At 43.4% G+C, this 25,217-nt stretch overlaps 1 long non-coding RNA gene across 4 annotated transcripts; it reads right to left on the reverse strand.

Annotated features, from left to right (window-relative positions):
* Positions 1-301: 301 nt before the first annotated feature.
* Gm30069 lies at positions 302-11,591 on the reverse strand. 4 transcript variants are annotated; one of them, XR_374634.2, is made up of 4 exons: positions 11,358-11,591; positions 2,307-2,430; positions 1,906-2,011; positions 302-1,154 (listed from the first exon to the last, which is right to left on the reverse strand). It is a non-coding gene; the product is annotated as a predicted gene, 30069 (long non-coding RNA). The 4 variants fall into 4 exon arrangements; XR_866422.1 differs by lacking the exon at positions 11,358-11,591 and adding an exon at positions 4,479-4,589; XR_374632.3 differs by lacking the exon at positions 11,358-11,591 and adding an exon at positions 3,611-3,948.
* Between the last annotated feature and the right edge of the window lie 13,626 nt (positions 11,592-25,217).

The following is a 25,217-nucleotide window of genomic DNA, read 5'->3' on the forward strand; positions in this document are numbered from 1 at the left end:
CTAGAGCTGTTAGCGGCTGCTGGCTGTTAGTGAAGGGGAACCATTGTTTTAAAGGATGTGGCCGCTGGTAGATTGCATATGTGCCCGTGGATGGTCTTATACCCAGGTACACTCAGGTGGCACCAACTGGGTTCCATACAGAAGAAGGAAGAGGAGGAGTCAAAAGAAAGGGGAGGGGGAGGGGAAGAAGACAAAGGCAAAAGGGAATGGGGTTGGTTATTATTAAGTTATATTGTTCATATGTGTAAGATTGTCAAAGAATAGAAAATATTTTTAAATTGTTCATTAGAATTCTGGGGTTTCTGTTTTGATATAAATGTTGGGACAAAACCTATTTCTAGAAATAAAGGGGGGATATCAGCAATGGTTCAGGAAATAATTTACCAAGAAACACGAAATCCTAAATGCGTATAATTTACCAAGAAACACGAAATCCTAAATGCGCGTGTTCTCAATATCAGAGCTCTGAGACACACAAAGCGAAAAGGGACACCCAAGAAGGAAACTGGACTCACGGTGACAGCTGGTCACGAGAACAACTTTCTCTGGAAAGCAAGCAGACAGTCCTCGGCAGCACAGGCCATCCTCTCCCTACTTAGCAACCTGACTGTAGAGAAGCTTGCAGGGATGCCACCAGCCATATCAAGATGCATATCCAACCCTTTTAAAAAGACATCACCAAAATACACTAATATTAAGTTAATATCAGCATATTGAAAGGGGTAAAATTATCATGAGCAAGTTCCCGACCACATGGGAATTAAGTGCAGAATCAGTGCAGTTCAAATTGGTGCTATTCGTCCTCTGGACACACTGTCGGCTCTAGTGGCTCTCTGTGGCTCTGGAGCAGGTATTCCATGCATTATTAGGACTTTCTTGGAGCAGCTGCTTTGAAACTGTTAGTCCAGGCCTACCAAGTTCACTCCCTCTGCCCCTGCAGAGCTCCTGGGCGTCTCATCTCTCTGAGGGAAGAGTCATGAAGCCTGTTCTCCCGCTGGCCACAGAGCAGGTGCACCGTGCTAATGACAGCCTAAAAAGACTTGATGATCCAGGTCCCCAGGCCCAGCCCTGGCTGAATGCACTCTCCTCCCTGCAAGCAGGTCTCAGAAGCATCGAAGTCCCAAAGTCTTTTGTCCCCAGCAGAGAGCTGTAGCCTAGACAGGAAAATAAGCAAACAGTCCTAAGGAGCACTGTGGGTGAGTCAGGACGGGCCTGTGGGGCTCGTAGCATCTACCTTTCTGATCATCTTTTCTGTTAGCTTTTTTGGACTTGGGTTTATTTATTTATTTCCAAAGACCCCGAACATCTCCTGAAATACTTGCTGGGTTTTTAACCCATTTCCATAGGTAGCAGCAGACAGAAGTAGATCCAGGGGCCCAGGGTACAGTTCCAGGGCACAGATTAATGTAAGGAAAACAAGTACAACAGATAAGACACTTAAGGAGGGATAGCCATGGGGCGGTACAGCGTTGCAAGCTTTGCTTTTTGCTTGCTCTGAGATGTTCAGCGAGTTTCTATAATCTCCAAGCCTCAGTTTCCATGACAGAGAATGGACACGCATGCATAGCTGTCCTCTAAGCACAGGAAACATACACACGCATACATACATATTCGCACATGTTCTTATTTAATCAAGTAATACTTATAAAATGACTGCTATACCTAGGATGTGGTAAGTGCACAGTAAACAATACAAAATAAACAAACCCCTTGGCCTGGGAGCAGAGGGTGCCCTCCACAGAATAAGAGGGTCTGCGAGAATCAAAGCAGAGACACTTTCCAAACGTTTGCTTATGATACAAGTAGGGAGAGAACTGAAAACAAACAGGCTTCTTTAAGAAAATTGCAAAGACACTCTGCATTGGTTTTTGGTTTTTGGTTTTTTTATAAGTAACTTGCTGTCACCTTGGTCTTCTCAGAGGCAGAGGTAACTTCTTTCTGGTGACTTCTAATAAAAAGTCTATTTTCTCTTCAAAGCGGGGGCTTCTCTGTTCTTCCACTGTGGTGTCCCCTGAAGGTAAACATGGCGTTTAGAGCTCACTATACATTCTGATGCCTGCACACACACATTCTAAATATAGTAGCCAGATGATTGCTTAATTTAGCTAGCAATGGCAGATTGTTGACAAAGAATGCCTGCTGAGTCCCAATGCCTCAGAACGTGGCATTTGTGAAGCAAATCATATCTGCAGAAATGACTAACAATGCCATTCGCTTCATATAGTGACATAATATTTAGCTCTGTCACGGGAGTCTAATTGCCTTATTTTTACAATGTTAGTACTCTATTGATAAATATAGATTACCTGGATCCAGTCAGTCCTGCCACAAGGAGAGCAGCAGTTGCAGATGGAATCTCTTGGGCTTAGGAAACTCGTAGCTCACAGTACCAGCCATCTGTTCTCCAACACTTGTTTACCGGGATGGTGTCTAAACACAAACAGCTCATAAACAGATCATTTTATTGACTCACAATTTAATGCATAGATACTCCAAGAAGCTTAAGCAATTAGTTTCACACAACAACTTAAACTGTCAAGGGCCCTACTAATAAAATCCTGCTGCATTCTGTTGCTTGGTCAGTGTGCTATGGGTTGGAGAGCTAACCTTGTCTCACCTTCTTTTATGTTTCATAGGGGATCATGCACTCCCAGATCTTGCCTCCTGTACTTAGCCACTGTTTGATGAAAGCGTGCCTCATCCTTCAGGCGTATGAGAATATAACAGGGTCCCGAGAATCCCACTCTACCTGGCTTTGAGCAAAATGAGAAACCACTGGCTGCTCAGACTGATTAGTCCAAGTGTTTGATGACTGAATCTACCTGTGCAATCTCTCTTATCCATGAGGTATGCTTTCCTCATGATTAGTCTGTGGATATGAGGGTCCCCGTGGACCATATTGGTCCAGCTTGACTTCCTGGTGAAGAGAAAATGCATCTATCTCCTTAAGAATTCAGGAAGACTTCTCACAGGTCTGTCTTGAGGAATGAGATTAGAAAGCTCTTTCTGGCCCTACACATTCTTCATGTGAGGTTCATGGCTGGCTGGGAGGAAGTTAGATTACCAGAGCTTCAGTGTCCCAGTAGGCCATCATGGACCCAAATAGCAATGATTCCCAAGGGAAAGGCTGATGGGTGGGCAAAGAAGATATCACCTTGACATGGTGTGTGTGTGTATGTGTGTGTGTGTGTGTGTGTGTGTGTGTGTGTGAAGAAGCACAAGGAATGGCTCAGAGTGTGTGTGGCTTCCTGATGAAGAGGTTATTTTAGATGCAGAAAAGCTTCAAGATGGGAGAGCCACTAGGTAGAGCTTTAAAGACAGGCAGGCTTTTAACTAGAACAAGAAAATTTCATGTATGAATTTCTCTTGTACAAAAATATTTTTAATCATTACAGTAGTTACATAATTAAAAAAAAAAGTCAGTGGGGACAACACTGGCCTGGCCTCTAGAGTTATTCTGTGAATAAGGAATTGTCTTTCTAAACTCTGAGGTCAGGGAGCATACCTAGTGAAGTGCTTCCCTGGATAGAACCAAAGCTGGTGCATTCACGAGGGTCTGGACTTTTCTGGTACTTCTAAAATTCCCGACTCTGCTTAGGCCCTGACTGACCTGTGTGCAGGTTTCAGGGCAAGCTCATCCCTAAGCATCTCAGACCGCTTCCTAGTACACGCTGGATGGTGTGCAGCAGGCTTTGGTCTTCGTGTGTTCACTTGATTAAGTATCATGAGACCATGTCAGACCTTTGCCCTTAATCAAAAACAAAGTATATTTATACCCAAAACAACAACAACAACAAAACTAGTCTTGTAAACTGTAAATTTCCCTAAAGTTACGTACTGTCCTTGTATCTGGAACCAAAGCAGTTAATTAAAAAGCTGTGTGCATGACCAGAGGGACTTCAAGTCCTCCCTAGAGCTTCTTCTATTGGATTGAGGAAACCATCAGCTACTATGTTAGCTTTCCGTTACTATAACCAAACGCCTGTGATGTGACTAATTTTTTCAAATCCTATTTTTAATGATGGTTCTTAAAACACTTTCACCTTCCTTGTAACCCACCAGAGGTAGTAGAAAAGAAAGGATATGGGGGAAGTGGACCTGTTTAGAAAGGTTCTTTGGAGCAACTTCAATCAGCAGTTCAGTTCACAGGTTAGCAGGCAGCAGCTCGATCCACTCGCAAACACCTAATGGATACACTAGCAGTCCAGTTCTGTAAAGTCTGGTTAGCAACAGTGGTGACATGCCCTAGCAGAGACAGCCAGTCCTCAACCTCGGCTCGAGTCAGCAGGAGGGAGCAACAGAAACACCAGGAGAAGTTCTCAACTGAGTTTCTCAGGGAAGCAGAGATCAGTGAAGATCCAAGACCCACAAGTGGTGCACAGTTAGCTGTACCAGCAAGCCGAGCTCTGTCTCCATCACTCCATAGAGTGAGTCCTGTATATACCCTCCAAACATCACGTGTCCTCCATGAGTCTTACCTCAGTACAGATCCTGCCTCAGCACAGGTCTTGCCTCAGCATGTGCATCCAATCAGTCCAAGTTCATGGTAGTGGCAAGAAACTGCAGCACACCACCAGAACTTTTTTGGTGTGTTTCTCTCTATGGAGTCCCAACAAATGCAGGTCAACTACTTAATGTAAGGCGGACCAATACATGCGTGTCATTAGCAAAGAATCCTTCATCCCGTGTCCTTTCATGTGCTTGTTTTAGCAGTTCCTGTGTCTGTGTGAGTGAAACATTCCTTTTCCAAGTCTGCTTTAGCCTTTCACACCTGTGTCCACTTTAACAAAATATTCCTTCACGTGTTCGCCCCAGCAAAACACCATCCAGCCGATTTTCCAGAGAACCCTTAAGTTTCCACTTCACTGCTATAATTAACTTAGAAGAAGAAAAGGTTTATTTAACTCACAGTCTGAAGATTCCAGTCTAAAACTAGATTAAATCATTGCTTTGTGAATGAATCCATTTGGGAGATACTGAATGGCAATGGTTGGGATTTCCTGAAGGAGCAAAGTTCGTGGGTGATAGTCAGGACACAAGAGAAAGAGGAGGGAGTCAGAGTACCACAACCCCCTGCAAGGACCCCACAGTAATCCTAAGCACCCAAGGCTCTGTCCCAGTGGTCTCACCCCAGAGACCAAGTGTTTATTTAGTGCAGGGCTTTGGGAAACACTGCTTTGAACTGCAGCTGGGCTGGAGTATGTATTCCAGAATCTGTCACTAGGAGTGCTCTCTAGCAGGGTTCTCTTAACAAAAGAAAGTTTTCTAAGGGAAAAAAAAAATCATGAGAAAGGCTATTTTTATTTGTTTCCTTCTTCTTCTTTAAACAAATCTGTTGGACTTTTTCAATCTTTTAGAGACCATTTTCATCTTTGGCTAATATGAGAGGTCAGAGAGGAAAGACAGTGGCTCACAACAGAAACTATTGTATATACTTTATATATAATATAGTATAAAGTATATAAAATATAAATACCTTTTTATATATAAAGCATATTTATATATACTGTGTTATATATTTACCTTTTTTTTTTTTTTTTTGAGACAGGGTTTCTCTGTATAGCCCTGGCTGTCCTAGAACTCACTTTGTAGACCAGGCTGGAGCTCAGAAATCCTCCTGCCTCTGCCTCCTGAGTGCTGGGATTAAAGGCGTGCGCCACCACGCCCGGCTGTGTTATATATTTACTATATTTTATATGTACTATATTTTATATCCTCATCTTAACTTCTGTTTTATCTGCTTTCTTAATTTTGTTTGTCCTAAAGTCACCTCTAATCATTTTAGGGGTAGAATGTAAATAAATTAATTTAGTAAAGCAACATACATAGTGTCTATTTAAAAAACTTCACAAACTGACTCAGTAGGATATTTTTTTGGACATCTCTCTGGGTCGTCTTACAATAGTGTTAATGGTAAAGCTAAGATGCTTTGGATGGGGGCGTGCTTTAACTGGTTCTTCCAGCACCTCTAAGAGGCGAGAGTGTGAGCGGCTGTGTAAGAACCTGTTCTCACTCAGATCCAGAAGGTGCTGGGGTGGCCAGGAGTTGACAGAACTCATCCTTAGGTCCAAAAACACTTAGAGATCCTGGGTGCTCCTAGGATAAAGTTCTCTGTGTCTGTTGATTGAGTCATTGTTTTTAAACACTACATAATTTTGGAGATTGCCAACTTATTCAGAGCTCAACTTTTGACCTTAAATTCTTGTGGATACATTCCTGGAAGGGTCTCTAGTAGGCCAACCTGACATTTTATTTCTATTGTTGGGAAAGGGTTCTCAACATCTCCATGGAAGGTAGGTGAAGATCTATGGGTTGATGCTGCACTGGTGACTGACATGATTTGGATGTTTTTGAAACCCAAGGTCTAACTGACACACATAATTATGGAAAAAGCCTTTAGAACAATCCAGAGTTGAGAGAGTTTCCTGTGAGACTGGCTCAGAAGCTCAGCATCATCACCAGCCTGCAGTTAGTCCCTTCTCTCTGTTGTACGTCTGACAGCTCTCCAGACTGGCTTTCCTCTTTATTAAGAATGGTGGCCAGCAATGATCGGAATTACTGACTGTGGACTCCTGGAGGAAAGAAAGCATCGGTTGTTCCTCACCTATTGATGCTTTCTTCTGCTTAGACCAACCTTTGTCCCATGCTCACCTCTGGACCACCCAGCAGAGACATGTGACTAAGGACAAATCCAGTTCTGCTAGGACAGAGTCAAAGACACCTCAACTACATAGTTAGAAATTTGGAACACAGTAGAAAGATGTGCCATGGCACTCCGGTCGAGTCAGCCTGTCAGGCAGGGATGCCTAAAAGCTGCTCAAGAGGCAAAAAGATTTTCAAGGAAGCTCTCCTCCTGGAGTCTGGCGTTCTCTTAATTCTCCATTCCTGCGTTAGTCTAGTGTATGGATCCAAGTGCTCTCTTTCAGTATCATCCTATTATAAGTGACTTTTAAGATTGAATTCTGACATAGCTAAAGCCTCAGTGTTTCAACAGTCCTAGATCGTCCTTGAGCAAGACCTTGGGCTTGGAATTCAGTACTGCTCCTGGTATTACACTATCTCTTTGAGTAAAAGTTAGGTCACTGCCCTTCACAGGAATCTACCATCACCAAGGAAGAAAGAAGTTTCTGACCGCAGGAGAAACCAGAATAGATACTTAGAATTATAGCTGAGTTACACCTATATACAGGAATTTACAATGGTTTAGGAAGTAGATAGGGCTGTGGTTTTAGAGTATTACATTATTCATGAGATGGTTAGCTAGAACGGAACTCCCTAGTTAGAACCACGACTTGGGTGTGAAAGCCCTTACCCTAGGAGAGTAAAGACCTCACACCTGGCTTCTAAGACTATAGCTGACCTTAGATAGGGCTGACTCTGTCTCAGTTATTTTATTGCCCAGTTCCTGCCAGTCTTTGCGTTTTCATTCCTCTGTTCTGTGTAAGAGTCATTAAGCATCCGGTTACCTCATTTGTACCTTGCCGGTATGTCACCCAACTTCCTTATTGTCTTCTGCATAAAAAGTCTGATGTTCGATTTGAAAAATTACATTCAGATTCAACACAACCTCTCCTGTGTGCGTCTGTCTGTCAATTCATCCTACGCTTTGTCCACCCGCGACTAGAGACCCATTCCACGTAGACAAAGGGGCCCAGAGGGTCTGCGGCAAAGATAGAAGAAAGATATATTTCAAGAATATGGGGAGGGGTGGAGAGAAAAACAAAGAAAGCTCAGACTACCATGCCCATTAGCATTTTGGGGGAATCATTTCAGTCAGTCCATGAAGACCCTCGATTGTCCTGCCATAAAGTGTTGCAATGGCACCTACTGGCAAAATTAACTGTATCCTTGCTATTTCGATCCTTCTGCATGATGTTATACCATAAGACAATCTTGGCATGGTGCTATGTGCATATAGTCCCACCTTTCCTGCAGGCTGAGTCAGGGGGATGCAATATGCAGACCAATCGAGGCAACACAAGCAACAAAGTGAGGTCTCAAAAAGAAACTCCTAGATATCAATCAGGCGATGGTCGATGACCCCCCCAAAAATAAGGGTCACAGCACAGCACAGAGACAACAAAAGAACACCAGCAGCTCCACTCTTCAGTTAGATTAGTGCAAATGAATAAACAGAAGACGGCCTGCAGGCTGGAGAAGTACTTCAGTTGGTAGAATGTTTGCCTAGCATGCTCAAAGCACAGAGATGTTGTTTTGGTGTTGAGAAACCAAGGAACAAACCAGGAACGGTGATAACCAAGATCTCAAGAGAAAGCAGCAGCAAGAGGGTACTCAATGATCTGCCTCTATCTGACAGTTGTATTCAAAGACCCTCCAATGGAGAATGAGTCACTAGGCTGGACTGGCTTGCTGCACTCAGCTTTATATTGGGACTCTGGAAATTTCTGTTGGTGCAAACAACTCAGCAGGCTATAAGAGAACGGTTAAAGAAGCCCTCCCTTCTCCCATTCTCTTTAATCACAAGGTCCTGATAGGCCTTTGCCATTCCTTAAAGCATGGGGGGAAATGCAAATTCCTCAATATATTCACCACACCCAGCCTTTGAATCTAAGAATAAGAATCCTTTAAATTCATTTTGCAAAATCACTTCTATTGATTGTCTCTCCTTGGGGTCTTTTCTCCTCAAGCATTTTTGGAGTCTCTGTATTTGACTACAAGTCTGAATGAATAATAAAATCTCCCAGGAGCAAACAAGTTCATGTTTTTGCCATTTATGAAGTTGATTGTTGTTATAAAAGCAATGTTTTGCAACCAGAACTCTTGGCAGAGCCTGTAACGGGGACTGCCAGGAAGATGCTGTGGACTTTCTTCCTGCTCTGTATGATTTCTTCTTCATATAAAGCATTAGTGAGCTTTTTATATGGGCAATAACTGCTCCCCACCATAAACATCTAGTGTGCTGTTAGCAAGGTGGGCTGCCGAATGATATGCGAAGCAGTATCAACACTTATGGATGAATAGTCTACCCATTACAGACTGTGGTGACAGGCTTCCCTCGGAGTGACAAAGCTTTAACTACAATAAACGGTAGAAACACACGAAGCCTCTAGTGAGTCTCTTCCTGGACGTCCAACTGTTCCTCCTTGACCGTCTGGACAGTTGGGGCTGGGGACTTACTCACTTCTCAGTTTTGCCTTGCTCAGCCTTCTTAGGGCACTTAGCTGTTCTCCAGCCCAGGTGTTCCCAAACAGGTCTTTCTTTTTTTTTTTTTTTTTTTTAAATCAGATTTCCCCCTGGCTGGTCTCCAATGCAGCCCTTGCTGAGTGCTTTGGAAACTTTGGAGATCTGAATCTCAGGTCTGTAGAAGAGACAGGATGTTAGAGGGAGGTGGTTGAAGGTAGCAGAGATCAAAATGTGTCTCGAGAAAAGTATGTACCTTCTGAGGTTCACTCACGTTATTAATAACATTATGTCACCAGGAGAGGATTAAATTTTCAATTTTTTTTTCCTTTAGCTGCTCTATATGATCTATTGCCTCTGACAAGTGTTGGAAGAATCGTACAGTGTAAAGATGTTTCTCCACCCTTCCTCATCTGTCTAAGGCATTTTCTGATTGGCTTGAATAAAAAGTTGGCAACCTGGGCAGGAAGTGGAAAGCCGGACTTCCTCGTAGAGAGACAGGGAGTGTGGGGAAAAAGATGAGAAGCTGGAATTCGGTTAAGTGGATTTGGTTATGCTGACCTAATCTCTTAAAATATACAAGAGCCCGTGCCCTTATTTATAAAGCTTTCGGGTCTGTAGAAGTTAGCAACAGGTGAGTGCTGTGAAATGGAATCTCAATGAGCAGGCTTTGGAAGACCCGCTGGGGATGGAACCCCGTTTTGGAAGAAGCAAGAAACAACGGCCCACGCCAAAGCTGACTGCAGAAGATGGGGTGTAACTACTCCCCAGAGGCATCTCTTCTCCCTCGGGGCTAAACACTTGAGCCCCAAATTTATGAGACTACATCAGAGCCACTTCCCCCAGAAGGTTTAAGAAGTTCAGGTTGGGCAGTGGTGGATGTGTGCGGTTTCTTATTTGGACATTACAATGCTTAGCTACTTCTTGAAATCTCCTTCTTTCTTGGATCCAGAAGAAAAGACAGAAGACAAAAAACAAAACAAAACTCAGCTGCAGAGTATTCAACCATGTTAAGTTCTATTCACAGCTCTCCTTCAAGATCCAGGCGTTCTTGTCTACTTTGGCTATCAACTTATCAAAGGGAACAAAGACAAGCCATGAAGGGCTCTTCGATGATGCCATAGATGATGCCATAGAACAAAACTGAACCAGATTCCCACTTTTCTTGTGGCCTGATCAAAACATTTTCCTTCTTATTTGAAACAAGAGAAGATCATCCATCTTTCTTTAAAAAAAAAAAAGGCTTTTTTTTTTTTTTTTCCTACTCTCAGGCTGAAGGCTGGTATGGAATATCAGACAGAGACAGCAAGCCAGCCCAGATAAGAGTTTTCCAGGCTATCCATCACTTGAATAAAGGCCCAGCACCATTATTGATCCTAATCTTGAAGACAGGTTGAAAGGGAGAAGAGAGGTCACAGCACAGACAAATATGAAAGAGGTGAGATGCTGATGAAGTGGCAGACACAGGGAAACCGAGCCACTGTCACAGGGAAGCTGGAAAAGGCTCTTAAGGCTAAAGACCAGTAGGGTATGACCTGAAGAGCCCCACGGGTGCCTTCTATCACCAGAATCAAGGAACTCAAATGGAAATCAGCGGGCTTGGATTTCCAAGCTGAGAAGACAGGATTGATCTCTAGCCAGGGTGAGTGAGTCACAGAAGCAATCACACGCTAAGCCCATGAAAGTGATGTCACATTCAGGACCAGCACAGCCAGCTGGCAAGCCTCCCACGACGCCAGTCCTTGTTCATCAGGCCTCCGCTCTTTCTCTGTTCTCTCCAACCTTTGCAGGCTTCATCTCCTTTCTCTCTTCCTGCTCACCGAATTTGAAAGTTTCTCTCTGCCCTACTGCCCTTCTCGCTTTGCAAGGCTCCCTTCCTCAGACTGTTCAGAGATCAGCACACAGATTTACCTATGGAGCAACAAGAAAAGTTGAGCGCTTGATAGAACTTTTTCTATTAACTGTAACTAATTGTAATTAGTTTCACCGTGCTCCTCTAGTGGCAGGAACAATTTCTGTCATTTCCTATCAGTCTGGGTTTGTTTTCTCTCCTTCCTTGTCAAATGCTCTACAAAGCTAAGAGCGAGTCTGCCTTACATTCTCCCACTTAGGCCAGGCTTGGGGCTGAATAAACGGCCCCACCCACTCCCAGCAGAGCCCTCCTGCGTACCTTCATTCCCAACACTTCATTCCCCGGACTTCACATCACAACACACCTGTGCTAGTCATTTTCAGTCTCCACGCTGCTTGAGGGTTGGAGAGTGTGATCTCACTCTGCAAGCTCTACTCTTGACTAACGCCTTGATCTTCTGAGGTTCCTTTCAGCACATGGGATATGAAAACAAACCTCAGAAGCGTCTCTGAGGATGGTAGCTTCCTTCTTCAAAGCCCTGAGCCAAGGGTAAAGCTCAGATGGAGCTAGTGTCAAAGGAAAAGGAAAATATGGGAGGGGTTGGGTGGAGCTGGGAGGGGCTGGGGGGAGAGTATTGGCTAGTTAATACCCTGAAATTGTATCTTGTCACAGCTCAAAGGTGAATAGTGTTGGAGCCAACTCTAATTACCTGTTTGTAAGTCCTCTCACATCTTTTGTTTTTATTGGGGCAACTTGCCTTATTTTATCTCTGGCTTCCTTTAACTTCCTGGAGACCAGCCACCTGTGGTCCACCCACCTCTCCAGTCTAGCCCTTCTTTTTCTCTTCCTCCATAAGCTCTTACAATGAGTATCTATTGATCATATACTAGCGCCACAGAGGCTGCCTTGTTGATGGCTACAGATACATTTCAGCAAATATGTTTCATATCTCACTCACGACTCCTGAAGAAGGAATGAGCCACAGAAAGTAAAGATGGCTTGCTTCACTTTGAATTGCACATTTTGCATAAAACTAGCCATGTATAAAAATGTATGCTTATAAAACATTTTAAACGATAGCCAAACATACATAATATGAAAGTTGCTAGTTTGTGTATTTTTAAAGCTTTTGGACCCCTAATGACCTTCTGCTGTAACCATGAATCAGTGCCATCACCAGGGAAGATTCCCCTGCAGTAGATGGAAACAAACGCAGAGACCCACACCTGGACAGAGTGCCGAGTGAGAGACCATGGAACACTCATCCTAAATGGGGTGTCTCCATCAAACCCTCCCCTCAGGGCTCAGAGAACTGCTCAGGAGAAGAGGCAGACAGATCTCAAGAGCCAGCAGTGATGATGCCACCAAGGAACCTGTCTTCCAGACACAACAGGATGATGTACACATGATACATACTGTCATCGCACACAGGTCTAAACCAGATGGGCTAGCAGCGTGGAGAGATAGACATGAGCTCCCAACCCTACCAAGAAGCTATCTCTAATTGACAGTCACTCACAAAGGAAAAGTTGGTTTCCTCCAATGGAGTCTCACAGAGTATACAAGTCACATGTAAGGGCAGGCCCCATGTCCAGCACTAGATGGCCAACACAAAACAAGTGTAATGATATATTTTGACTCATATTGTTTTGTTTGGGTATTTTTTTTAAAACTTATTGTTTTACTTACGAATTGATGGTTTCAGATTTTATGTTTTTATGGTTGTGTGTGGGTTTCTTCTTTTTCCTTTTTGTTTGTTTTATTTTGGTTTCTTTTATTTTTTTCTAAAAGGAGAGATGAAGAAGATAAGAAGTTAGAAGGCTGAGGAAACAGGGAGGATCAGGGAGGAGATGAGGAAAATCATGGTCAGAGTAGATTATGCAAAAAAAATTATGTTCAATTTTTCAAAAACAATATTGACATTGCTGATAAGTTCTCACCACTAACAGCACTTGAATGTTCCAGCAGCACAGATAGGACATATTCAGTAATCAGTCACTTCTACCCTCTCCCCAGCCCTTAGTAACCACCACACTATCTGCCCAGAATTTGACTACTGGCATTGCATTGTGCTTTTGACTGTATTTCCAGAATGATGAGTAAATATCTTCTCCTGAGTATATTGACTAAGCACATTTGATGGTTTTAAAGTTGGATTCTTTTGCTGTTGCTCACAAGTAGGGTTTCTTTTTATACCCTACACGTTAGTCTTTAATTAGACATATAAACTACAAATATATTCACTTTTGTTGAAATTTTGTTTGTTTGGATTTTTTGTCCATATGTATTTGTGCTTGTGTACTTTTGTACCACATGAGTGCAGGTGCCTAAGGAGGGCAGAAGACATTGGATCCCCTGGAATTGGAATTACAGGCACTCGTAAGCTACCTGATGTGCGTGGGTGTCAGGGACCAAATTCAGGTCTTCCTCAGGAACAGTAAATACTCTGAGCTGCTGAATCATTGCTTCAAACTCCAATATTTATACACTCCTCAGATATATGTCTTGCAAACATCCCTCCCTATTGAATGGTTGGCTGCCTTTTCCATTCCTTTGATGATGTCCTTACATGCGTGGAAGTTTCTAGTTTTGACGAAGCCCAGTTTCCTTCTTTGTTGTTGTTGCCTGTGTTGCTCCCATCCTTAGGAACAAAAGGCAAATCTAGTGTCATGAACTCTCTCTCCTGTTTTTTCTTAAATTTTACAGCTTTATTTCTCTGTAATCTTGGATGCCTTCTGAGAGTTCTTAAATATGTGGTGTGTCCAACGCTATAGTTTTACGTGTGGATAACCAGTTTTCTAGGTAATGCTTAGTGAGAAGTATTTTCAATATCTTCAATGCCTGCCACATCCTTGTCTACTTCCTTACGTAGTGTATAGAAAATGGGAAAGGTTTTCTTTTGGTAGTTTTGGGTCCCTTCTGGGGTCGTTAGTATCCTTCTTCTACAATGTGTTACATCACTTCTCAGGGGTCATCTCGATTAGCATCCTCAAACTGCTGTATTCTCTTGGTCTCTTTCTAGGCTTTTGTGTCCTGCTTTGTCATCAGATTGTTGACTGTCACACTCTTAGCCTCAGGAGCCTGTCTTCCTCACAAAATGTCCTCATTTGTTTCTATAGACTGGTATGACTGAGCGACAGATTTAACAAGAATTGTTTAAAGTCGCTTTCCTGCTTCAAGGAGACACCTAGAGAACTCATGAATAGAATAGAGGGAAAGATAAAGAACTTCACAAGAGGTATCAACTCTGCTAAGAGATTTCTGTCAGGTCTCTTGAAGTCTTTATTTGTGTCTGATGTCCACAAAATGGGCTTTACTAACCAGCATGCTGGAGTTTACAACCCACCTTTCTAGAGATAAGCAACCCACTTCTGGATTGATAAGCCACTGCTAATTTTCACAGAATAAATATTCTCAGAAAGGCCAGTTTTAAACACACTATGATATCACTGGATGTGGAAGTGGGAAGAGGCCAGAGAGAGATAATGCAGAGCACTTCAAAATCAGGCATAATAGTCATAAACAATTAGAACTTGCTAAGAACAGGGGTCATAGAAAGGAGTTGGAAACTGAAGCATTTTGAGTAATTACTATCTTTATGACTTAAATCCTCCCCCCCCCCCGCCCTTTTTTTTTTTTTTTTTTTTGGTGACTGTGACCAAATGCCTGACAAGAAGCAACTCCTGAGAAGTGTTGATTTTGATTTGTAGTTTAAGGGCAATGTTGGCCATTGTGACGGTGAAGGCACTGCCTCAAAAGCACGTGCATATGTGTGTACACATGTGTTAAGGCCAGAGGTCAGGTGTCTTCCTCAATTGCTCTTCTCTTCAGGTTTTTTTTTTTTTTTTTTTTTTTTTTTGGTTTTTCGAGACAGGATTTCTCTGTATAGCTCTGGCTGTCCTGGAACTCACTTTGTAGACCAGGCTGGCCTCGAACTCAGAAATCTGTCTGCCTCCCGAGGGCTGGGATTAAAGGCATTCACCACCATGCCCAGCTTTCTCTTCAGTTTTTAAGTCAGGGTTTCTCACTGATCTGGTTTGGTTAGGCAGGTTAGCCAGAGAGCTTGAGGGAACCACCTGTCTTTGCCTTGCCAGTGCTGAGATCACAGACCCGTACATCTATGCCTGGCCTTTTACCCGCATTCTGATCTGAACTCGGGTCCTCACGCTTACACAGCAAACACTTGGAAGGCTATGAGACATCTCCGTGGGTTTATACCATTTTTGTTTTTACCAAAGGCATATTTAACAATTGACCTGCTGAAATCCTGAACAGTTAACAGTCAGCTCTTGCAAACTGAGTTAAACCAGCTTTTTTCATCTCTGGCATCAACTCCTTTGTTGGTGCTAACGGTGATAAAGCTATAAAAGTTACTGTCCTGAGGAACTGTAAAAATTAAAGATGTAACTAGAGCTCGTGAGGCTTCAGGTTAATAAACAAATGACAGTGACAATCAGTTTCTATTGGAAAGAGGGATTCTGGAACGCTGTTTTGCATAGTACTGGATAGCTAAAATTTCTGGCTGCTTCTTTTGTTTCGAGCACCATGATGAGTTCCTTATTGTCATTTATTCCTGATAAAAACTCTCTGGTAAGCATAATTGTCAGCAATCTACAGTTAAGGAACTTGGGCTTTAGCCAGGCGCGCATGCTGATGTACATTGAGTTTCTGCCCAGGTCTGCGCGAGACTTAGCATTCCAGAATTCTGTGTTGGAAACCACTGGTTTCCTAGGTGATGAGGAGCCGGGGCTACTGAGAGGAAGATAATGCACCTGGGTAGAGACCTGAGAGGACCACAATACAGGATGAAGCTGGAGACACCGGAGTGATCAGACCGTTCAGACCTTTAAGGCGTGTTAAAGAGTCTCCTTCAGATGCCCTGAAAGCCACTCTGAGGTTTTAAGTGTGAGATGTGAAGTGTGTTCAACTCTGTCTTTTAGAGGTAGTTTCTGTGAAGCTGGCTCAGCACACCCAGAAGAGATAAATGGCCACCGCAGGGATGCTGGCAAGGGATGCTGGGAGCCTTGGAGCGGGTGGGGCTAGCTTCTAGTTTTTTTCTGCTAGTGACTGAGGCAGGAAGCAGTCCAGATGGGAAACTTAGAGTTGAACTTTGTGTCTGTTGATTGTGATGTTTCCCCTAAAGCTGCAAGAAGAGAAACAAGAAATTGGGGACTCACAGTTTTAAATTCTAGAAGAGTTTCATCATGTCTTTGATAGTTTTTTTCTTCTTCTTCATCTTCTCTGTCTTCTATTTCTGAGAAATGTATTAACCACATGTAAGAGCTGAGAGTTTGATCTTCTAATTTTATTTTTAAAATAATTCCTCAGCTAGTCTCCACACTGATATTTTTTAATTCAAGTTACCAGAAGAATCTGATTATATACAGAACGTCATTTACAAATTTTATTAATTACAGGCGCTGCGCTGTTACTTTCTGAAGTTGTCTTGTCCTTTGAGGAGTCTCCCTCACTGCGCCTGGCATTTGTCTCACGAATGCATTGTCTCCCTCAGAAGTGGCCTCATTTTTCTTCTTAAGGGTCCCTCCTGCCTGGCTACTCGCCTTGGTGTCACCTCAGCTTCTTTTCCAGTCTCTAACATGCTGGCGATTTTTCCTCAGCGGTTGCCTGTGCGTTGGTTTCAATTAGTGATGGAAGCACTAACAACTGTGAAGGAAAATCTGGGGCTCGACAACAGGGCTCGCTGTGTGGTGGTGTCGCCAAGAGACGCTCTAACTTTCAGAACCTTTCCTTTTGGGAAATTCTGCAATGTCAGATCCCGAGACCTTTTTTTTTTTTTTACTCTGAGGCTTTTTAGCTTTTGTTTGAAAATCCTCTGCCTCCTGCTGGAGAGACCTGCTGCTGGTATTCCAGTCTCAGGAAGAGGCCAAGGGGAAGTGTCCCCACAGTTCTGTAGCCCTAACACTGTCTCTCTGCTGGAACCCAAGCCTCACTCCTGATCTAAGCTTCCTTTGTTCAGTTTTTCCAGCTTGAACCTTGACTCTCCCATAGGACTGGCGGTGGGGAGTGGGCACAAGGACTGGGGTTGGAGCACTTCCTGGATAAGGATTCTTCAGAGCTCATAGCGGAACCATCCGCCCCCCCCCACACCCCTACCTTCCCACCCACCCCAACCCCACCCCCACCCCCGCTTCTGCTGAGTCTATTACAAGCACTGCAATCCGTAGGAACTTGTCACTTTCTCTTCTGATTTTGGCTTTTCTAACTCAGCATCTTAATGCCTCCTTTGGCTCTACTTTTTAAGCTGTCCATTTTAGTGATGTTTATGGAGGAAGTGAAGACAAAAGGCGTGCTTTAATTTTGTAATCTTTGACATTACTTTTTCCATTTTAGTATTTGGAATCGATATGAACGTTTAAAAGATTACATGTTGACTTCTCTTTATCAGGAAGAGACTATGTCTCATTCGTATAACTTAAAATGACCAGAGCAAAATAAAAAGGGAAACAGGTTCCTCTTCCCTTCTGATCTTTCAATTGTGCCATTATAGAAGACACTGTATTAATTGATCAGACACTGTATACCTGAGATAAAGCATCAGCAGGAAATGGAATATAAGAAACAAATCCACCTTTAATTTTTTTTTGAAGTCTCCTAAGAGGAGCATTTCAGTAGCTGATGGGGCACGTCTCCATGGCCATTTAGACTCTTGAGTTTATCTGAAATAGATGAAGTGTTTTTGATGAGTGACGTGCCCTGATCATGTACATTCCTGCTGATTGACGAACGTGGCAGCGTGCTTTCGGCTGAGCTGGGGATTGGGCATCGTTTTTGTTGGCCTCTGAAGTGAGGTGCTCATGTGAGGACCCCCGAAAATGGTCAAGAGCCAGGGAGCTGAAAAAAGCACTGGGTTCCTATGGCGCTCTGCCGGATAAAAGCAAGAAATTAGCTGTCACCCAGCCAAGGGCACCGAAGACCCCCAGTAAGCACGCCATTGTTCTGATTGAAGTGGAAGAGAAGGCTGCAGAAGAGCCTCTACTCCACATCTGAGTGCCAGGCTAGCAAAGGCAGCGGAGAAAGCTTTCAGAGAGTCAAGAGCAGTTAACAAACTCTGAAAGGGAAGAAGTGGGCGAAGCCACACTGCCTGGAGGCTTTATTGAAAGAAGAGAGCTTCATACACAGGGTGAGGAAATGACTCTCAGGACGTTCAACAAAGATGGCGACACTAGTGACAGGCAAGATCTGGGTAAAAGTAACACTAGTCACGAATTATCACAGAAAGTTACACGTGCCATTTAATGCTTAATGAAATACTTTAGAGTAGTGCTTTTCACAGGGGGCTCTGCGACTGGATAGTTGTTGGTCAAAAGACACAAAATCTCAGGTAAAAGGAATAATAAAAATCCCACGCTTAATGCCAACCTAAAAAAAAAAAGAAAAAGAAAAAAAGAAAAGATGTTCCTGTGTACCAGCCCCACAAGAAAATTCTACTTTTTAAGGGAAATGGCAGGGACAGTTAATAAGGAGGCACTGGACAAGCCTATTCTCTCTGACATGGGGAAGCCAGTTCTGGAAAGAGACACTGACAAGGTTTTATTGACAAAAGCGATGAGAAAGATATTGAGAATAAAAACTAATTTTTCTCCAATGGGCAGATTCTTAAGGAATAAATTCTCATAACAGAATTTGGGGCTAATTACTTTTACTAGTAAAGGAGAGGAGGAGAATCTGTTCATTGATTTTTTTTTTTAAAGATGAGCAATACTTAGTCATTAGAGGCTTCAACTCATTTGTTTAACTCAGAAAAGGCAGGAATAAGAAGTCAACTGTAAAATGAGGAAATGCTATAAACTGAGTATTTTACCATAGGGTTAACGTGGGAGAAAAACAAAAATATCACTGACAGCTTAGGGATTGCAACAAAAGCGTGCTTTCTCTCCACTCTGATACCCATCTCCAGACTATTCAATTGATCTTGATTTGTATCTGGAAAGCAATGCTAATTAAAAGAGCCAGTTGAGCTAGGGACATTTCCCCCAACATTCCCTGAAAGGGCTAATGTGTTGACATCAAGGCCTAGAAGAGTAACTGGCTAGAAGAATTGGCTGTTGGTATTTCTGAGTGTACTTGGGTGGTTCTACTGCTTTTAAGATCTTATGGAGTCATAACCTCATGGTGACATTGAGGTGTCTGGGAATCTGAGATGGCGAGGGAGATGAGGAGGGGAGGAGACACAGAGGGAGGGGGAGAAGACATGCCCTAGCGACCCTGTTTGCTCTATGCATCGCTCCACCACCACCTAGCATCCCACTAAGCTTTGAATTCATTGGTCTAGATTGATGAGGTTAGCCCAAACAATCTAGCTACCACCAAGAAGCGCCCACTCCCAAGCTGTGCTGTGCTGTGCTGTGCTGTGCTGTGCTGTGCTGTGCTGTGCTGTGAAGTCTGGAGGATTTTAGATCCAGGTCATAGATGTGAAGACTGAAGTCCCAGGAGCAAGTGCTGCACTTGGTGAATAATAAATTCTTACCCATGAGCAAGCCTGTTCACCCCATTGAAGATTCATCTTTCCAAACAGCCCTCAACTGCCTTTCTTCTGTGCAGACTTCCTCCTCTCCACCTTCTAACATCAGGCCAGCTGCTCAATGCCATAGTTCTTCAGAGCAGAAAGCCTTCCTCCACCTTGAAGGTTGCCCAACTTTAAAGTGTATGACCTAAGCTTCATGTGCAATGAACATTTTGTTCTTTGATCTGGCACCACATTTTCATGACAGCCTTGAGTGGTGGCCTCCTGCAGGACTGTAGGATCTGGACCTGGGAAGTGATATTAAGGTCCATATTGAAGAGTTGAATCCCAAGCATATGCAATTTAAAACCATGGTTTTTCTTAATAAGATCACTGATTTACCCCCATTCAGGGTTGCATTTAAAGTGTGTTTAAAATGCATGGGAGGAAAAAAATGCATGGGAGGGCTGGAGAGATGGCTCAGTGGTTAAGAGCACTTGACATCTCTTCCAGAGGTCCTGAGTTCAATTCCCAGCAAGCACATGGTGGCTCACAACCATCTGTGATCTGATGCCCTCTTCTGGTGTGCATAAAGACAAAGCATTCATATATATAAATAAGTGAATAAATCTTTAAAATTCATGGGAATAAATTTTGAAAAAAAAATCATCCTTGACCTCTAGTGAAAATTGCCTTTGACAGCATCTTCGGAGGCTAACCACTTCTTCAAGATATGTTTCCTTTCATTTATTCAAACATTTGGAAGACTACTTTTAAAAATAGCTTTATTATTATTATTATTATTATTATTATTTTGAAAACCCAACCAGCTCTTTCCCCTGGATCGTTTGACTTCTTCAGCATCCTTGCTATTTCCATACTTTCCTCTCTAAGCACAGCATGGCTGGTCTGGTTGTCCCTGAGCTGACACTTTGGCCTTTCCACTTAAGCCTGCAACTTTCTGTGTTAGCAGAGATAGAAGAGACCTCAGAAAAGACTCAGAAGGCCTTGGAAGGTGTGTGTGTGTGTGTGTGTGTGTGTGTGTGTGTGTGTGTGTAAAATGGTGTGTGTGGGGGGGGGCTTGATTAAGATTATAAATCTTAATGCATTCCACGAAGTATTATAAACCATTTCAAAATGTTCACATTTAACTTAAGTATTGAACATACTTTGTTTGATACAACTGACTTTCCAAAAAAATGGGAACTATTTAATAATAAAAGCATGTATTTAATCCAGCATAGCTCTAGGTCTCTGTGTATGTCAGTAGATAAGACTTATTGGAGGAAGAAACAAGGCAAAAATGTTTTTCAGACGGAGCAAGGAAAGAATTTGAAACAAATTGTTGTAAAATGGAGTGGTAGCAGTAACTTTGGCTTGGGGTTGGGAGTGAGAGGATAATACGGATGTGAGCTGTTGAAAGACTCTGAAGGGAGCCCCTCGCTCAGGCCTCAGGACAATAGTGGACACCCAAGAACTCACGATAGACCAAGCTTGATGTAAACCACATGAGGCTTTATTGGGGAAAGCCAGAGCTCTGGGGACGACTCATATCCCACGCAGGGGTTTTTATAGGCCCTCAGGGGGAAAAGGAGAAGGGGGGGGGGAGTAGGGGATTTCCAGATCTAAACAATGTCTATTCTCAAGAAATTGGTATGGGAGGGGTACAAGGAAAGAGTCTGGTGCAGGTGTAGCAACTCAGGATTGGCCCGGCTATGGTTGCTGGGGAGATTTTCTGACTCTTTCTCAGCAACCAATATTACAAACACCTGGCAATGGGCTTCATCAGTGGGCACACACATGGGTTCAAGGAACGGTCAAAACATTGGCAGACACACGGGTTCAAGGAGTGGCCAGAGCATTGTGCGCCTCTATTTTTCTAAATCAGTGAAGCTAGTTCTGCTAACAGTGACATCTATCTTGCCAATTTCAAGGCTTCTGTGACCTTTTACATTCTGTCAGGATCTTTCACTGTCAAGCCAGTTAAAGACAGAGAAACTGGATGTTCATGTTGTCAAACGAGAGATGCCAGTCTAAGCTCACAAGTCTGATTCCAGCCACTTCGCCCCGGAATAGGCAACGCCGAGCAGACAGTAGAAAGAGGTTGCGGTGAACAGGCAGAGGATGGTGAAACTACTGTGTGTCATCACGCACAGCTGTCATTATATATTTGTCAGATGGCACAGAGAATATAGCACTAACGAGCCTTAGTGGAAACTCTGGAGTTTTAGGTCATTGCAGTGCATTGATATTGGCTCAATGTGACCAGTAACAAGTATAGTACACTGGTGTAAGATGTTAGCAGTGGGAGGGAGCAGGAGAAGGTACGAGGAGGGCGATATGGCGATCCTTTCTGTGCTTTCCATTCAGTGTCTCTGTAAACCTAAAACTGTGTTAAAAATAGGGTTTTTTTTTTATAAAGTGAATGGTAGGGGGAAGAGCTATCACAGTAAGATCTGTGTGGACAGTTCCTGCAGCCCAAAAGGGGGCTGTGTGGCCTACATTTGAGGAAGGGGTGGGACGGGAAAGAGACGACTCAAGCAAAAGACTGAAAGCATATATAGAAAATTAGGTCAACAGCACTTACTGACAGCCAGGACATGGGGGTTAAAAGGAGACAGGACTTAGGAGACAAGCCACTGGGTGTCTGGTGGTGCTTTTGACTGAGGCAAGGAGAGGGTACCATTCTCGGTAGACATACTCTTTAGACATCAGATGTTGGGTGAATATTCAGATTTGAAATTGTAGAAGCTAGAGAGACAGCTCAGTGGTCAAGAGCACTAACGTGGTTCCCAGTACCTACATAGTGGCTCATGACTCTAACTCTAGTTCCAGGGCATCTGATGCCCTTGTCTGGCCTCTACAGGAGCCAGGCACATATATGGTACACAGACAAAGCACCCATATACAGAAAATAAACATGGACTTGTAGGACGAGGCTGAGAGTGAAGACTATAACGATTAAACCCATCCGATTTGATAAAACAAAGGCCGGCCATACAGACAGATTATGGGTGCCATTCTGAGGTCAGGCGTGCACAGGTGGAGTGGGCAGGAGGTGGCCAGGAGCAATGAGACAGAACAACACTGGAAGACTGTCATAAAGCCAGGGAAGGAGGCCCTCACTGGGTGGCAGCGGTGGATGCCTTTCCCTGAGTTCCCTGTGGCACATCAACTGGCATGTTCTTATTTCATTCTTCTCTCTCTCTCTCTCTCTCTCCCTCCCTCCCTCCCTCCCTCCCTCCCTCTTCTCTCTCCCCCCACCTTTCCTATTACTGCCCCTCTCTTTATCCCTCCTTCCCTCTACTTGACTATCCTTAGTCTTTTTTAAAACGCAGCATCTGCCTTCTTAGGATGACATGTTTTATTTGTTCCTTAATCTACTTTAATCTTTTTTTCTTTTTTAATGTACCCAACACTATTTTTAAAAGATATATTTGACTGTTGCCCTTCTTTGTGGCACACAGCTTCACAAGCATGGGCCTTCCTGAGAGGTAGGACTCTCTCTGGTTACACACACACACACACACACACACACACACACCTCTTCCAATCACATCTGAGTTCGGGCTGCTGAGACGGCTGCTGGTGAGTCCTAATACAGTTTCAAGGGAAGGGCTGGCCACGTCAGAAAGACCATGAGTGTAATTAGGGTTGAAACTTGTATTCCTGTACCCTAACCTCCAGCAGGGAAGATTGGGTTCAGCCATGGAATTGGTGTTTTTACTAATTGTATGTAGCTGATTCAATCTGTGAATCCTGGGGCAATGATAGGAAAGTGGGGAGCATCCTGAAGGACAAGCATCCAGATGTCCCACTGGGCTAGTGACACGCGCTAACTCCACAGGAGCATGGTCTTATGTGCTCGGGACCTTCCAGCCCTGCTTTGTGTACCTCTTCAGCTGTCCACCCATGTCCTCTAGAATATACTTTCTTACTTCCCTGGATCATTTAAGTAAATGATTGTCCCTGAAGTGAGCCGTGGGAGTCCCCCCAACTTGTTACCCCCTCCCCCAAGTATGGCCTTTGCATGGGGAGTCTGCTTAGGGCTGGCGACCTAGTTTCATGTCTGTTGCTGAGATTAAGCACCCTGGCCAAAAGCAACTCGGATAGAAAGGGTTTATGTTCTGTCGCTGTCCATCGCAGCAGGAAGTCGAAGCAAGAACTTGAAGGGCTAGTAGTCTTCGCTAGTCTTCACATCCTCGGTCAAGGACAGACAATGAAGACTCACACGTTTCCTGTGATTCCACACTGTTGTCAAGGTGACAGTCTAAACCAGTCATCGCAGATGGCACGAGCAGGTGACCACCTCAGGGGCCTGTGCCCCTTTACTCATGAAGTCTGCACAAACTCTGAGAGTTCACCTCAGAATTGAATTGGGACAGACTAGTTGGTGTTGAAATTTTAGATGCAACATACTTGGCCACTGTATGGCCAGACAGGCATTCAGCGTAGAAATGTAAGGTATTTTAGACTTAGATTTTAGCCGTAGTTAGCTGTATTCTTCAATTCCAAAGTAAAGCTGGTTTTGCTTTCTAGCTATGTATTAAATCAGCCTCCTGGGCGGTCAATCCTATCTCCCTATCTAAGTTTCACCACTTTAATTTGCATTCATAACAACTTAGTGTTCTCAAGACACTCCTTAATGCTATGCTTGCCCCTTCATGAATTAATCCACCATTTTAACTGATTTATTGAAAGGGGCAGAGCTGACCTGGCCTGAAAATTGCTTGAAAGGTTATCTTACTTCAGCAACTGAATGTTCAGCTTGTTGAACATCCCGCTCACCTATGAAATATTCAAATCATGTTGGCTGGATTACAGACCCAGTGTTTCTGAGATTTAGTTAAAAACCTGCCTGTAGGTCAATATAACTCTTTTAGAATTCCTTTTAAATTTTTATTTTAAGCTCATGTCAATGAATGTTTGCCTGCATGTATGCATGTGTACCTCATTCGGGCCTGGTGTTTGCGGAGGCCAGAAGGGGACATTTGATCTCCTGGAGTATTGTAAGCATCCAAGTGGGTACTGGAACAGAGCCAGGGTCCTCTGAGGGAGCTGCCAGAGCTCTTAATCACCGAGCCATTTCTCCAGTCCTTATATGTTTTGTATCAGAAACCTCAAGTAATTACTTTCCACTAGTTAGAATTCATAAATGACTGAATCACAGACTTTGAGTTATTTCTATGACAAAATAAAATCTTCTGTCTTATTGCTAAAATAGAATTTTGTGGACTGTCATCATTCAGAGATGTTCAAAGTACAAGTGCTTCAGAGATCTTTTATTAGAGCTCTTTTGGATGGAGGCTGTGTTTTGACCACTAATCAAAGGTCATAAAACTGTAGTTCAAGGTTCCAAATCTGGCAGCATCTTACCTGAGATAAATCGTGTTCTAAGACAGTGGGGCATGCATTTAGGCATCTGTGTTAGAGAGCTGCAGATGTGTTAGGAGTCTACGGCCATTCTTTACCAGGGATGATGTTCCTCCAGACTGGGGCTTAGTCTCATAGCTCAGCCACGTGGGTTATCTATTCCTATAACATTCTGGGTAATTTAAGAGCTATTTCTGTTTTAGAAGAAATCATTCAGTTTATCAGCAGTACACAGGTGAGTTGACCTTAAACTTAGGTAATTATAATAATGAAAGCGCTAATAGCACATTCAGGAGCATGTGCAGACCCTCGATCACTGCCTATTGTCTCAGAGCCATTATGCTGCGTGTAGCTCCTTCTAGCCCTGTTTCCTTGGAGCCCTTCCAA

Source organism: Mus musculus, chromosome 2, assembly GCF_000001635.26.
Source record: "Mus musculus strain C57BL/6J chromosome 2, GRCm38.p6 C57BL/6J".
NCBI classification, from domain to species: domain Eukaryota; kingdom Metazoa; phylum Chordata; class Mammalia; order Rodentia; family Muridae; genus Mus; species Mus musculus.